Source organism: Physella acuta, unplaced genomic scaffold, assembly GCF_028476545.2.
Source record: "Physella acuta isolate Inbredline_101_S28 unplaced genomic scaffold, ASM2847654v3 ptg000721l, whole genome shotgun sequence".
Classification (NCBI taxonomy): Eukaryota; Metazoa; Mollusca; class Gastropoda; family Physidae; genus Physella; species Physella acuta.
In genome coordinates, this window is record NW_026732239.1 from 72,085 (window position 1) to 85,682 (window position 13,598).

Consider the following 13,598-nt stretch of genomic DNA (forward strand, 5'->3'; position numbering starts at 1 on the left):
ATCCGATGATTGCTCCAACGACGTAAAGTCCATAGCCACAATCTCTAGTGGTTTTGTCGCTAGTAGGTGTCCTGATGGCTGTCTCATTTTGACAACTGGCATTTTCGCATGCTGACACCTCAAACAAGCCTCACAATGGCGTTTGACCTCCATTTCCATATTGGGCCAGTAACACCTCCGTCGTAATATCTTGTGCGTCCTGTCCTGACCCTGGTGTCCTGCCCTGTCATGTGCCAACCTTAGCACTTCTTCTCTTAACTGTCCAGGCACCACCACCTGGTGTATTGTCCCATCAATTTGGTCATGAATTCTCCGCATGAGAACACCATCCTCTATACTGAGACGGTCCCACTGACTCAGTATTTTCTTTGTTTCTCGACCAAATTGTTCTCTTTCCCTTCTTCCTGGGAATTTTTGTTCCTGGACGTATTTCAATAGCGGTTGTAAGCCACTATCCGTTCTCTGGGCATCTCTTATCTTTTGGTGATTAAGGCAATTAAAATCACTATTGTCCATATGTCCGGGTTCCGTGGATATGTGCTCCACCCCGGTCTGCCCGTTCTGCATCACTTGTACCCCATGAGGGATATCTGTTGACGCTCTGACCTCACATATTCCTGTCAGTGTTTCTTCCTCATCACCCGGTCTCTCGTAAGGATTCCTTGATAAGGCGTCCGCATTGCCATTGGACCGCCCCGGGCGATACTTTATCTCTAGGTCAAAGAGTGCCAATTCTGCTGCCCATCGCTGTTCGATGGATCCCAACTTTGCTGTCTTTAGGTGACTCAAGGGGTTATTGTCAGTGTATACCACACATTTAGCACCTAATAGATAGTCCCTGAATTTTTCAGTCACAGCCCATTTTAATGTCAAAAGTTCTAGTTTCATGGCGCTGTAATTTGTCATGTTCCTCTCTGATCCCTTCAGAGCTCGACTTGCATACGCAATAACCCTGAAACCTTGCTTTTGTTGTTGTGATAGCACAGCTCCCAGACCTTTAGAGCTGGCGTCAATTTCTAGCCGAAATGGTTTGTCAAAGTCTGCGTATCCCAATATCGGCGCCTCTGTCAAAGCCTTTTTCAATAGCTTAAACGAGTTCAGGCATTCATCAGTCCATAATTCACCTATCAGTTATGTTCTACCTTTCTTTTTCTCCTTACTGTGTTTCTTTGTCATTTTGTTTACCAAGTCATGCAATGGTGCGGCAATTTTTGCAAAACCAGGTACAAATTTTCTATAATAGGAGGCAAAACCCAAGAATGATCTGACCTCTACTGTAGTTGTTGGTTGTTTCCATTCTTTAACAGCTGCAATTTTATCTGGGTCAGTGGCGATGCCATCCGACGAAATCACGTAACCCAAAAAATGTACCGATTTCAAACCAAAGCAGCATTTGTCTGGGTTCAGCTTTACTCCTATCTCCCTAAGACGGAGAAACACTTGTTCTAATCTTTTTAGATGGTCCTCCCAAGTTTTTGAGTAAACTAGAATATCATCCAAATACACCAACATTATTTGAAATAGAAAGTCACTCATAGCACTCTGCATTACTCGCTGGAATGTAGCAGGTGCATTAGTTAGACCAAACGGCATACGGGTCCACTCGTACAGTCCCAGTGGAGAAATAAATGCAGTTTTATGTTGATCGTTGGGGTGCATGGCCACTTGGTGGTAGCCACTAGCCAAATCCAAGGTAGAAAAAAATCTTGCTCCCCCCAACGCATCAAGACATTCATCAATACGAGGCAAGGGGAATGCATCCCTTCTTGTGATATTGTTCAATTTCCGGTAATCACAACACAGTCTTATCTCCCCTGACTTCTTTTTTACCACTACTATCGGTGCCGCATACGGGCTCGTACTGGTTGTAATAATTCCCTTTTTTAGTAGATCATTCAGGTGTGCTTTCACCGCCGAGTAGTGACTCGGTGGTAATCTTCGATAAGGTTGCGCCACCGGCTTGTCTTGTAGTAAGGGTATCTGGTGTTTTATTACTTCCGTGTACCCCAAATCACCCTCATACGAGGCAAATATATCACTGTATTTATTCAGCAATTCATTTAGTTTTGGGTCCTCAGTTTCCGGGAATGTATATGATCGGCCATCCTGTTTCTTCACCTCGGCCGTCACATTGACCGACCTAATTGTTACTTCATTACTGCTGGTATTGCTCAGTTCGATACACTGTGCCGACCTTAGTACCTCGACGTTCTGTGGTACTCCTACCAGAGTATTAGGTGGTATAAAAATTTCCTCATCCAAAACATTTGCCACTAATCCTTGAACTAGTCCATTTTCCGCTGATGTGTATGTCCGCAGTAGCACGACGCCTGCCCTCAGTGCGGCGCCACATGGTTCTATCATCACATCACCATTCACGCTTCTATCACCAATTTGTAATGTGATTGCCTTGACCGTGTTTGCCGGGACTGCTGTCCTTCCTCTGGTCTTGGCAAACCTGGCCAACTTGGATCCCCGACCTGGTGTGGTCGATCCGACAATATTTGTAAGAAATTCTGGCAACTGGCCAAGAATATTCATGCCCAACAGGCAAGGTATATTTGACACATTTGTCTCTAGGTTGTGTTTCGTAACGAACACCCCAACCTGCTTCAACCTATGTCCTGCCACCACGACATCCGCCAGAAAATAACCACAGTATGGAATGGTTAGTCCATTAGCTGCCGTCAGGCGCATGCATGTGTCCGACCTCAACCTATGGTCTTTTCCTTTCATCCATTTGGTGTAAAAATTTTCCGTGATTGTCGTCACCTGGGAGCCTGTATCCACAATTGCCTTCACCGCGATGTCCCCAATCGTAATCACCATTTCGGGACAGACTCCCATCATTTTGCTTCTTGGGCCATACCCTCGCCCCTCTGTAGCCTGGCCCTGCCTTACAGAGGACGACCGTTTCCCTGGCAGTACCGTGCCATATGTCCGGGTTGTGAACAAGACAAACAAATTGGTCGACCGTCGGCCGTCCATTGGAGTGATGGCTTGGCAGGACGCGGCCGCCCAACCCGTCCCTGTTTTGTCCCGTTCTTTTCCCGATTCTCAGCTGTTGACCTGCTTTCTAACCTCTCCAAACGTTGGTCAACCTTATCTAGGTGGGCCAACAGTTGAGCCATCATGGTCTCCATCGTGTCGGCCCCTGTGGGTGGGGATTGTCTCTGTTCAGGCACCGAGACTTTGTCCACCGAACAGTTCGATTGGTCCTCATCCTCGGACCTGCGGATCGCTGAGTTCCTGACCTGAAGGAAGGTCAACTGCGGGTCTTTGTGGACCTCCTCTTTCAACTCTCTTCTTAGGATCGGGGTTGCCAGCCCCTCAATGAAATGGTCCCTCAGTAGGCGCACCTCAATGTCCGGTGTTTTGACCTTTACCGAATCAAAGGCACTGTTCATCCGGTGTGAGTACTCCATCACACTCTCCGCCAACCTCTGCCTTAAGCCTACGAACCCTGCCAGCAGTTGCGATCCCGACCGTCTCTCCCCAAAGGTCTCCATAATCAGATCCAGCACCTTATCCGGATCTGATTGGATGGTTTTATCGTGGCATTTAACCTCTGCCCTAACCGTCTCTCCTATGCTGCCCATCAGCAGTCTTAATCTTTCCTCTGGTGACATGCCTCTCGAGGCCCAGGCCGCTTTGACCTCTTCACTGAACCTGTTGGTTAAAGTGGGATCACCGTCCCCGTAAAATTTGTTAATGTGGGACTCTCTGGGTAGGACCACTATATGGGTCTGCTTCTCGTCCAGAGTAGACATTTTATCCCGTAAGTAAAACAAAAGAGTTCTTTCTTACCGTGTGTATATGAAAAAATTTTCCTCGATTTTCACAGTTCCTGAATGTCCGAATTCACATACACACAAAACACAGTTATGCACAAGGTTGACTATGGGTGCCTAAATCGGCAAGTCTAGTTGAATTCATCCTGCCGACGACGCCAAATGTGACCTAGGCTAGTTGCATCTATCCTGTTCGCAACGCCCAATGTGACCTTTCCCGAGTCTATCCTGCCCGACAACGCCAATTGTAACGAGTTGAACCACTCATGCTACACAACATCGACTACAGTAGAAAGACTCGAAGATGCAGGTTCGCTATTGATCCTTTTATTACATGAATCAAGAAATGTTTCAATATAACACAATGAATCAACAGAGATGTTTCACAATAATAGTCTGAATCAACTGACCCCCTAACAGTCCTCACTAGGCTTCATATAACTGAATCCACATGTCTATTGTCCTTCTTAACACAATATAACCAACTTGAGTATGTCACACAGACTGACTGATCTAAAGCAAGCGACGACGACGGAAGAGAACGAGTTCAGTCGTCCCCTCCTATTTATGCCTTGTATCCGTACTCGTCTCCGTACTTGTATTCCTCCGTAATCGATACTTGTACTCGATGTCTCCGACCACTAGTTGCGTAGTTCTAACATACAGTCCGTGGAATAACATCTGCATCCCATCAATCAAAGTTGACAGGCCGTCTGAATCTCCTTGTACCGTTTCCCAAAATAGCACGCGTTGGCTTTGAGATTGTTATCAGCCCGACCCAATAAGCCACCTGTTGTGTTGCGTCAGACTGCAACACTGCGTCTCGGCTTCTCGTTCGTTATCAGATTTGTAACTAGTGGCTAGGCCTACCCTAGTCACATATATATATATTTTATGTGTGTATTTGTTTGACCGTGAGGTGAGGCAGAGATTGTGAGGGTAACCATGAGAACACATGACAAGTTTCCGTCAACACATTAAAATTCTCTTCTTGGATACCCTAGAAAACACCAAGCTGTAAGCGCATTGAGTAGCCCCCTCTCTCTCTTCCTCTCTAGGCATATCCCTACCACCACACCCCCACATGGTCTGGTGAGCTGTGGTTAACGCTAAATGTTTATAATCGTAGAGCCGGGTTTAGTGACGGCTATTAGGGGCAGATAATTTAGTTTGAAACGATTTTAAACTTAGGTGAGGTAGCTAAGAGGAGGCTGCTTTCACGGGGAGGGGGGGGGTAGGGTAGGGGTTAGGGGAAAAGAAGTTGGGGAAGAGGAGGTTATCGTCCTTAACGAGCTACTGATAGTGTTTTAAAGCAAATATGTTCAGTGGCAGCATTGGTAGTGTCAAATTCACAAATTATGAATTACTGAAAAGTAGAAAATAAAACAACTAAATAGCGCATAGCGGCATATGATACGCCGCGGGTCGGCTCGTTAGAGTTAACTCACTTCTATAAGACACACAACGCCAACAATATAATTTTTGCATGATAGCTTATTGTAACGGAGACAGTTTATGTTGTTGATCATTTTGAAGGTTTTATTAGAATAGTCTAAAAGCCAGGGGGGGGGGGTTGTACATCTGTGAGTTGAGTTAACCCCGTGTGTTTATCTGTGTTTACCCCGAGGTGTAATGGGGATAAAATCAAATCGGTGTGAACTGTATTGATGGGACTTAGCGTGTGTGTAGATAGCTTGCAGTGTGTTGTTTGGAGAGTGTGAAGTATGGAGGGTAATAAAGGACTAAACAGTTTGAATCATCTTGAATAGAAAGCGACCTTAACAGTACAAATTATCCAGACAAAGAAGCGCGGGAAGTTTTCAAAAATTCTGATCGTATTGACAGAGTAAAAGACTTTGTGATAACAACGGGTGTAGGGGATAGATCTACGTACTGTGTTTAGTGCCAAGTGATGCAAGTCTACTTATGTTTTTATGTTAACTATTTCCATTATGGCTCCATAAGCTAGGTGAATTTTGCGTTTCCATTTTCATATTTACTTTTATAATTTGATTCTCTTAAAAAGTATATTATTACTTTTGTTAAATTGTCATCGGTATTTTGACTTTCATATTTATTTTCCATCTTCAGCTGTATACTTTTATAATTCAATTCTCTGAAAAAGTTTATCGTTACTTTTGTTAAATCTTTTTCGGGTATTTTGCCTTTCATATTTTTTGTAGTTCTCTTTACTTTGTACTGTTAAACACTCGACTTAACAAACAAAACATACGCATAAAAAATCCATTCTTTCTAAACAAAATTTTCATGGCAAATTAAACAGACACCCCAACGAAACCAGCACCATTTATAAACCACCAGCTTGTCCAAATATCCTGACCACTGTCCACGTTTATCTAATCCCATTACCCATGTAAAAAAATCTGCTGGAGCGAATGGACTGGAAATGAAATAATCGAGTACTTTAATTTTCCAACCGAAATAGTTTTATTAACACGTTTTTCTTAACTCAGCTTCGCGTTTGTTTGTTTGGTTGTTTGGTTGTTTGGATGTTTGTTGTTAAAATTGACATCGAAAATTAGCCCACTTCTGATTGCTCTAGAGACCTGAAATTTGGCATGCATGCTACTTTCGCCTAACAATTTCAGATGCAATCATAAAAACTAGCAATTAGTGACCGTAATTAGCTTAATTTAATTACGCCCCAAGGACCATAAAATTGAGGACATGATTTCTAAAGATACCGACAAGACTTGAGGCCTATTGACACAGTTACTTCGGCCCCAATCGATGTGAGCGCGCTGGCCGTGATCGTATAGTGGTTAGTACTTCGCGTTGTGGCCGCGACAACCCAGGTTCGAATCCTGGTCGCTCAAGATTTTTAGTCCGTGTATTTATAAACACTTTTTAAAAAACCACGTTTTTTATGTGTAGCAACGGACTAAAAAGGAGAACGGACACGGTAACACATTGTTAACGGTGACACGGTTGGTACGCTGGGCATGCTAAAATACACATAAACACGTTTTTCCTTAACTCAGCTTCGCGTTTATTTGTTTTTTTATGGGAGATTTGATCACGTGATTCGCGAGTAGATTTCCACGCCAGCAACGTAAATTACACCCTTTCTCTGTTTAAAGCGTATCGGTCGCTCAAGATTTTTTTAGTCCGTGTATTTAAAAACACTTAGTCAAGTCATACTTAATCAAGTGATTAGATAAAGTAGAAAATAAACTATATAAAAAACTTTTTAAAAACCACGTTTTTCATGTGTAGCAACGGACTAAAAAGGAGAAAATAAAATACTTAAAAAAAACTTTTTAAAAAACCACGTTTTTCTTGTGGACTAAAAAGTAGAAAATACCTATTTACATACATTTGATGACAAAAAACGTGGGTCGGGCAGATGGGTCGGGAAATTTGATGGTGAACGTACCCACGTTTTTTGTCATCAAATGTATGTAAATAGGTATTTTCTACTTTTTAGTCCACAAGAAAAACGTGGTTTTTTAAAAAGTTTTTTTTAAGTATTTTATTTTACTAGATGAACACACATTATAAAAGGACTGGGCATATTTTAAACAGATTAATTTTTAAAAATCTGGATTCAAGGACAAGAAACAAATCAAATAGTACTTTTAAGTTTTTCTCTAAAGGAATTTTGCTAGGAAGAGTGACAAGGGAGGTAATAAATTAATTCTGCAATGATGAATGACAGGGGAGGTAATTTGTTCGGTTTAAATAAACAGCAGTGAATAGATTTGTGTTGTGTAGGGAATGTGGTGATTGCCTGAGACAGTTATCACAAATGATGGCAGAAATAAAATTAGATAATCTAACCAAGGGGAGGCTAATCGTGTGTACTACTGCAGCCATTAACATGATTAACTGCCCTTGTTTTTAATAGGAAGATTGAAGGAATGCAAGTATTCGAAGCTAAATAAAGACCATACATTTCCATTCATGTTGTAGAAATCATTTCGTCACTTTACGACCAGGCGCATAATTGAGGCCTGGCCTGTCTAGAACATAAGGTAGTTAACCTGAGTTACGGCCCCTGGATTTATGGCCTCTATGTATACATTGGATGGATTCCAAGATTTTCAATTTTTAAGTCTATAAAAATGGCTTAACATTAAACTTGTGCAATATGTAATTGAAGCAGCTATTGCAATTTATTGCAAATATTTTCTGTAAATCAGTTTTTCAGCATTGCAGTTGAATAACAAATCGAAGAAGATTTGAACTCTTGATGATGTTGATCGGGTCAGCAGCGAATCGACCAATTCATCACACACACTCTTCATTTTAAAATGTATTTTAGTCTCCCCAGTTTTGCATTGTTCGAAAAATTTTGTATTATTCGATCTCACTCTACTTAATCTAGACATTTTGTCTTATGTTAATCTGCTTTTGCTACCGGAATTAGCCTATTTTAATCCGAGTAGGATAAAAAGGAGTTACCCCCTCCCCCTATCCCCTCCCCAAACGCCCCAGTGGACAGGTCAGTGACCGGATGTGACGTTATTCCTGGCATGCCCGTCCAATCAGGAGTCCCCCCGTGGCCGACATTCCTCGAGTTCCCCAGGTTCTGGGGTCAACGCCCTATGACGTGGGACATTGATAATTGCATCCAATAACGGATGGGATTTTAATTGCTAGGGAAACCTTAGGCAGAACGGCAAAAATGTGCTGACAGAATGTGCAGACAGAACGACAAAAATGTGCAGACAGAATGTGCAGACATAATGTGCAGACAAAATGTGCAGACAAAATGTGCAGACAGAATGTGCAGACAGAACGACAAAAATGTGCAGACAGAATGTTCAGACAGAATGTGCAGACAGAATGTGCAGACAGAATGTGCAGACAGAATGTGCAGACAGAATGTGCAGACAGAATGTGCAGACAGAATGTGCAGACATAATGTGCAGACAGAATGTGCAGACAGAATGTGCAGACAGAATGTGCAGACAGAATGTGCAGACAGAATGTGCAGACAGAATGTGCAGACAGAATGTGCAGACAGAATGTGCAGACAGAATGTGCAGACAGAATGTGCAGACAGAATGTGCAGACAGAATGTGCAGACAGAATGTGCAGACAGAATGTGCAGACAGAATGTGCAGACAGAATGTGCAGACAGAATGTGCAGACAGAATGTGCAGACAGAATGTGCAGACAGAATGTGCAGACTGAATGTGCAGACTGAATGTGCAGACTGAATGTGCAGACTGAATGTGCAGACTGAATGTGCAGACTGAATGTGCAGACTGAATGTGCAGACTGAATGTGCAGACTGAATGTGCAGACTGAATGTGCAGACTGAATGTGCAGACAGAATGTGCAGACAGAATGTGCAGACAGAATGTGCAGACAGAATGTGCAGACAGAATGTGCAGATAGAATGTGCAGACAGAATGTGCAGACAGGATGTGCAGACAGGATGTGCAGACAGAATGTGCAGACAGAACGACAAAAATGTGCAGACAGAATGTGCAGACAGAATGTGCAGACTGAATGTGCAGACTGAATGTGCAGACTGAATGTGCAGACTGAATGTGCAGACAGAATGTGCAGACAGAATGTCGGGGGAAGAGATGCCTGGAAGAAACTCTGAGACTGAGTGTCTGGTAGAACACATATTCAACACCTTTACAATTACATCTAATAACAAATTATATTGTCATCCTTAAGTCCTCTGTGACACCCTACTGTCATCCTTATAACTGGTGTGACACCCTACTGTCTGGTAAACGATCTTCCTGTCATCATTGTACCTGGCGTGACACCCTACTGACCCCTATGTAAAACCGCATCAGTCAATGCCCGACCTAGTGACTCCACTGACTTGAAAGTTTGACCCCTGACGCCTGGTGTCACAAGCCCACGCCCCTGTAAAACTGGACGATGAGCCCCCAACAAAAGAATTCCTATTCCCATCCTCTCCTCACTGGCATGGTTCTGATCTGGAACTAATCTTTTAAAACCAGGATCCATACCGACGACTTAACGAGCCGTCGAACGAGCGAATCCCGGAGAATTCTTTTTATGAGACATCAACGCAATAACCAAATCTCTCTATCACACGCCTACACTGGTGTCTTTAAATATTTTAAATAGTAAACCTATTTGACCTTTCGTTTTCAAAGAAGATAAAAAAACCCTTTGAGTTCGGATTAAAAAAAAACCCTGTATAAACGTCTTTCCGTCAAAAACAAAAGCCCACACATCTTCCCGTTATAATGAAAAGATAATCGAATTTGGTTCACCCCAATCTGTTGTTGTCGCTCCGGGAAGAGCTAAATTTTTTTTTTTTAAAAGTATTCGTTCACATTTTATACTGCTAGAAGGGGAATTTCCACCCCCTACACACTTTAAAAAATGTTATGTATGTGAGAAATGGGAATTCAAGAGGTCAAGTTTTAATAGCATCCTTATAGTTTCACTTGTTAAAATATTAATAAATGTGAGGCAAGGCTAGTATGCATCCTGTATTCCCGTTATGTCGTATATTTATATAGCCCCCCCCCCTCTCTCTCTCTCTCTCTCTCTCTCTATATATATATATATATATATATATATATATATATAGGCCTATATATATATATATATTAGTACATTTTTTAGTAAATGAATTCGATAGATGAGATCATGAAATTTTGCTAATATTATTGACTGAAAATCTAGAAATTCTGTATATGACTGTGGAAGGAAACCTGTGGAATTCACATCTGTATGTCTTGAATTTAACTCAAAAGGTCATGTAGTTCTGGCGGCAAGCAATCCCGACATACAATTCTTTTTTTGTTGCATCCGGCTAGCCCAAGTAGAAGAAAAAAATATTATTCCTCTTGTTAAAAATCTATTGCAACATGTTGTTTTTTTTCTGTCTATTGTACGAGCGTCAGAAAAATAGATGTCAGGGGAGGTAAGTGTGTGTAGGTTAAAGAGAAGTTAATGAATCTTATGTTTTATCCAGCTCTGCAGTTCAATCTTATCATCCCGGAGAATGTTCAAGTATTATCGATTATTGATTTTGTTTCGGCCACAGATCATGCTTTGTTTGCTGTCCTTTACACGGTTTTGTTGTATCAAATTTTTAAAAAAATTGGACGTTACATGCTTTTGTCAGACCATATTTTGTTTGCTGTCAGTTACAGGGTTTTTGTTAGCGTGAAATATCTATACGCCGATTGTGTCAAGGCCGAGAGACCTTGTGAGCAAAACAAATTTTTTGATCCGTGTTGGATCAAGTTTACAGGAACTCATATATTCCTGGTAAACTTGACATAAATCAATCTTTTAAGTTTGATCGAACTTGTCGCTACATGTTGCATGGTAGAGGACCTTGTATGGTGTTATTTTAGTGATTGGTGAATGGGTCAGTTGATAGGGCGCCCTTTAGGTGTGTGGTTAAGTAGCTAGGGCGCCCTTTAGGTGGTGGGTCAGTCTCGCTCTTTGACAAGTGAGTTAGTTTCTATGGCGCCCTTTAGATAGGTGAGTTAGTTGATAGGGCGCCCTTTACGTTGTGGGTTAGTTGCTAGGTCGCTTTATAGTGGTGTGGTTGAACCAGTCATTAGGGCGCCCGTTAAACGACACCCGTCTACTTATTTATGTGGGTTGTACAGTTGCCAAGACGCCCTGTCTACGTCATCTTTACAATTATAGCTTCTCCCTCAGTGGAACAGCCCATGGCTAGCTATGTAACAAGAACGGTATCTTCTACGCTGGGCTCGCTATGTAACAAGAACAGTATCTTCTACGCTGGGCTCGCTATGTAACAAGAACAGTATCTTCTACGCTGGGCTCGCTATGTAACAAGAACAGTATCTTCTACGCTGAGCTCGCTATGTAACAAGAACAGTATCCTCTACACTTGGCTAGCTATGTAACAAGAACAGTATCCTCTACACTAGGCCTCCTATGTAACAAGAACAGTATCCTCTATGTTGGGCTCGCTGTGTAACAAGAACAGTATCCTCTACGCTGTAAGCCAACAGAACCTGGTATCATGCATCCACATTATCGTGTAGATTATCTAACAGTTGCCATGTTCGATCACGTGATATTTTCCGCCCCCAGATCCACACAATTACCCATCAATACCATTTATTCTAGATATTTCCGTTTTTTTTTTATAAATCCCCGTCATTTACCCCTAAACCGGCCCAGGAAATAGCAATATGTAATTATAGAAACATGGCGACTCCATGACACGGATTACCGTGAGTGAGATTACCGGAGATACATCCGCGCACTCCAGTGCACTGCATTTTCCTGGACGAGAATTTATTTTCGATCCAACGACCTTTTCATTTGTGTCTTCCCTTACCAGAGTTATCGTAGCTATTAATAGGACGAGCTCTTGATTTGATGTTTTAAATTATAAGTACCCCCCGGTCATCCGCCCACCGCCCCCAGAACGGTTCATCTTGTGACTAGTTTATTTAAGGTGCAGCTTAGTTGCTTCTAGATCTTGACGGTGACGTTTTATTCTTGATACTGTTTTGTTTTATTGGATGTCACGTCATACCTCGCTACCATATACAGTGGTAAACTAATGCACGTGCTGGTGGTATAAGATACATATATACGGATTTTGGCATAAAGATGTGCGGATTTTGGCATAAAGATGTGCGGATTTTGGCATAAAGACGTGCGGATTTTGGCATAAAGACGTGCGGATTTTGGCATAAAGACGTGCGGATTTTGGCATAAAGATGTGCGGATTTTGGCATAAAGACGTGCGGATTTTGGCATAAAGACGTGCGGATTTTGGCATAAAGACGTGCGGATTTTGGCATAAAGACGTGCGGATTTTGGCATAAAGACGTGCGGATTTTGGCATAAAGATGTGCGGATCTTGGCATAAAGACGTGCGTAGTTTTACTTAAACAGAAAAAACAGCGTGTTTAAATTATTTATGACAAGTATCACAGTCAGCACTGAACGAATGTAATGATGTACTTCAAATCCAAAGGCGTGGGTTCGAGTCCTGGTAGCCCACATGTCCCCGCCTGCTGAGATCTAGTTACCCCAGAAAAAAAATGTCTGCCTGAAACAGACATTGTGATGACGCACATATCCCGGATTGATGAATATCGTCGGCGAACGTCTCACGTCTGCTGTGGGCATCTTTAATCACACGTGATGTGACAGTAGCGATCTTTGAAAGACGCCATCTTCCCACGCAGAAAATATCCAGTTGTTTTCTTCGGTTGGGTTTGGTGGGTTTTAAATTTACTTGATGGGAAATTTTAAAGTAATTACTTTGGAAAATTGAAAAACTCACTTTGTTAAAAAAAATTATAATTTACTCGGTGTGAAATGTGACTCAGAAATAACGTTTTATCTAACAAAAAAAATTGTAGTTCATCTGTTTCTTAACGTTTTAAATATATATATATATATATATATATATATATATATATATATATATATATATATATATAATATATAATATATATAATATATATATATATATATATATATATATATATATATATATATATATATAATGTGTGTGTGTGTGTGTGCGTGTGTGTGAATGTTAATGCATGAGAGTATGCGTGTGTGTGAATACTGACCTGAACTAGGGCCACGCTACAGACGAGCATGCGCGTGGGGCCACGTGTTAACGAGGCCAAAGGTGAGCGTTAAGTGAGACAGGCCGTTATTGACCGGTCTGACTGATGTAAGCGATTACCCCCAGATGTACAGTCTGACAGCAGACCCGCCACCACCTTGTTAGTGAGACGGGAGGCAACCCATACATTCCCGAGTTACGTGCCTTTGTTATGTAATGTAACTGGCAACTCCACATCTATTGAATTAACGCTAGCG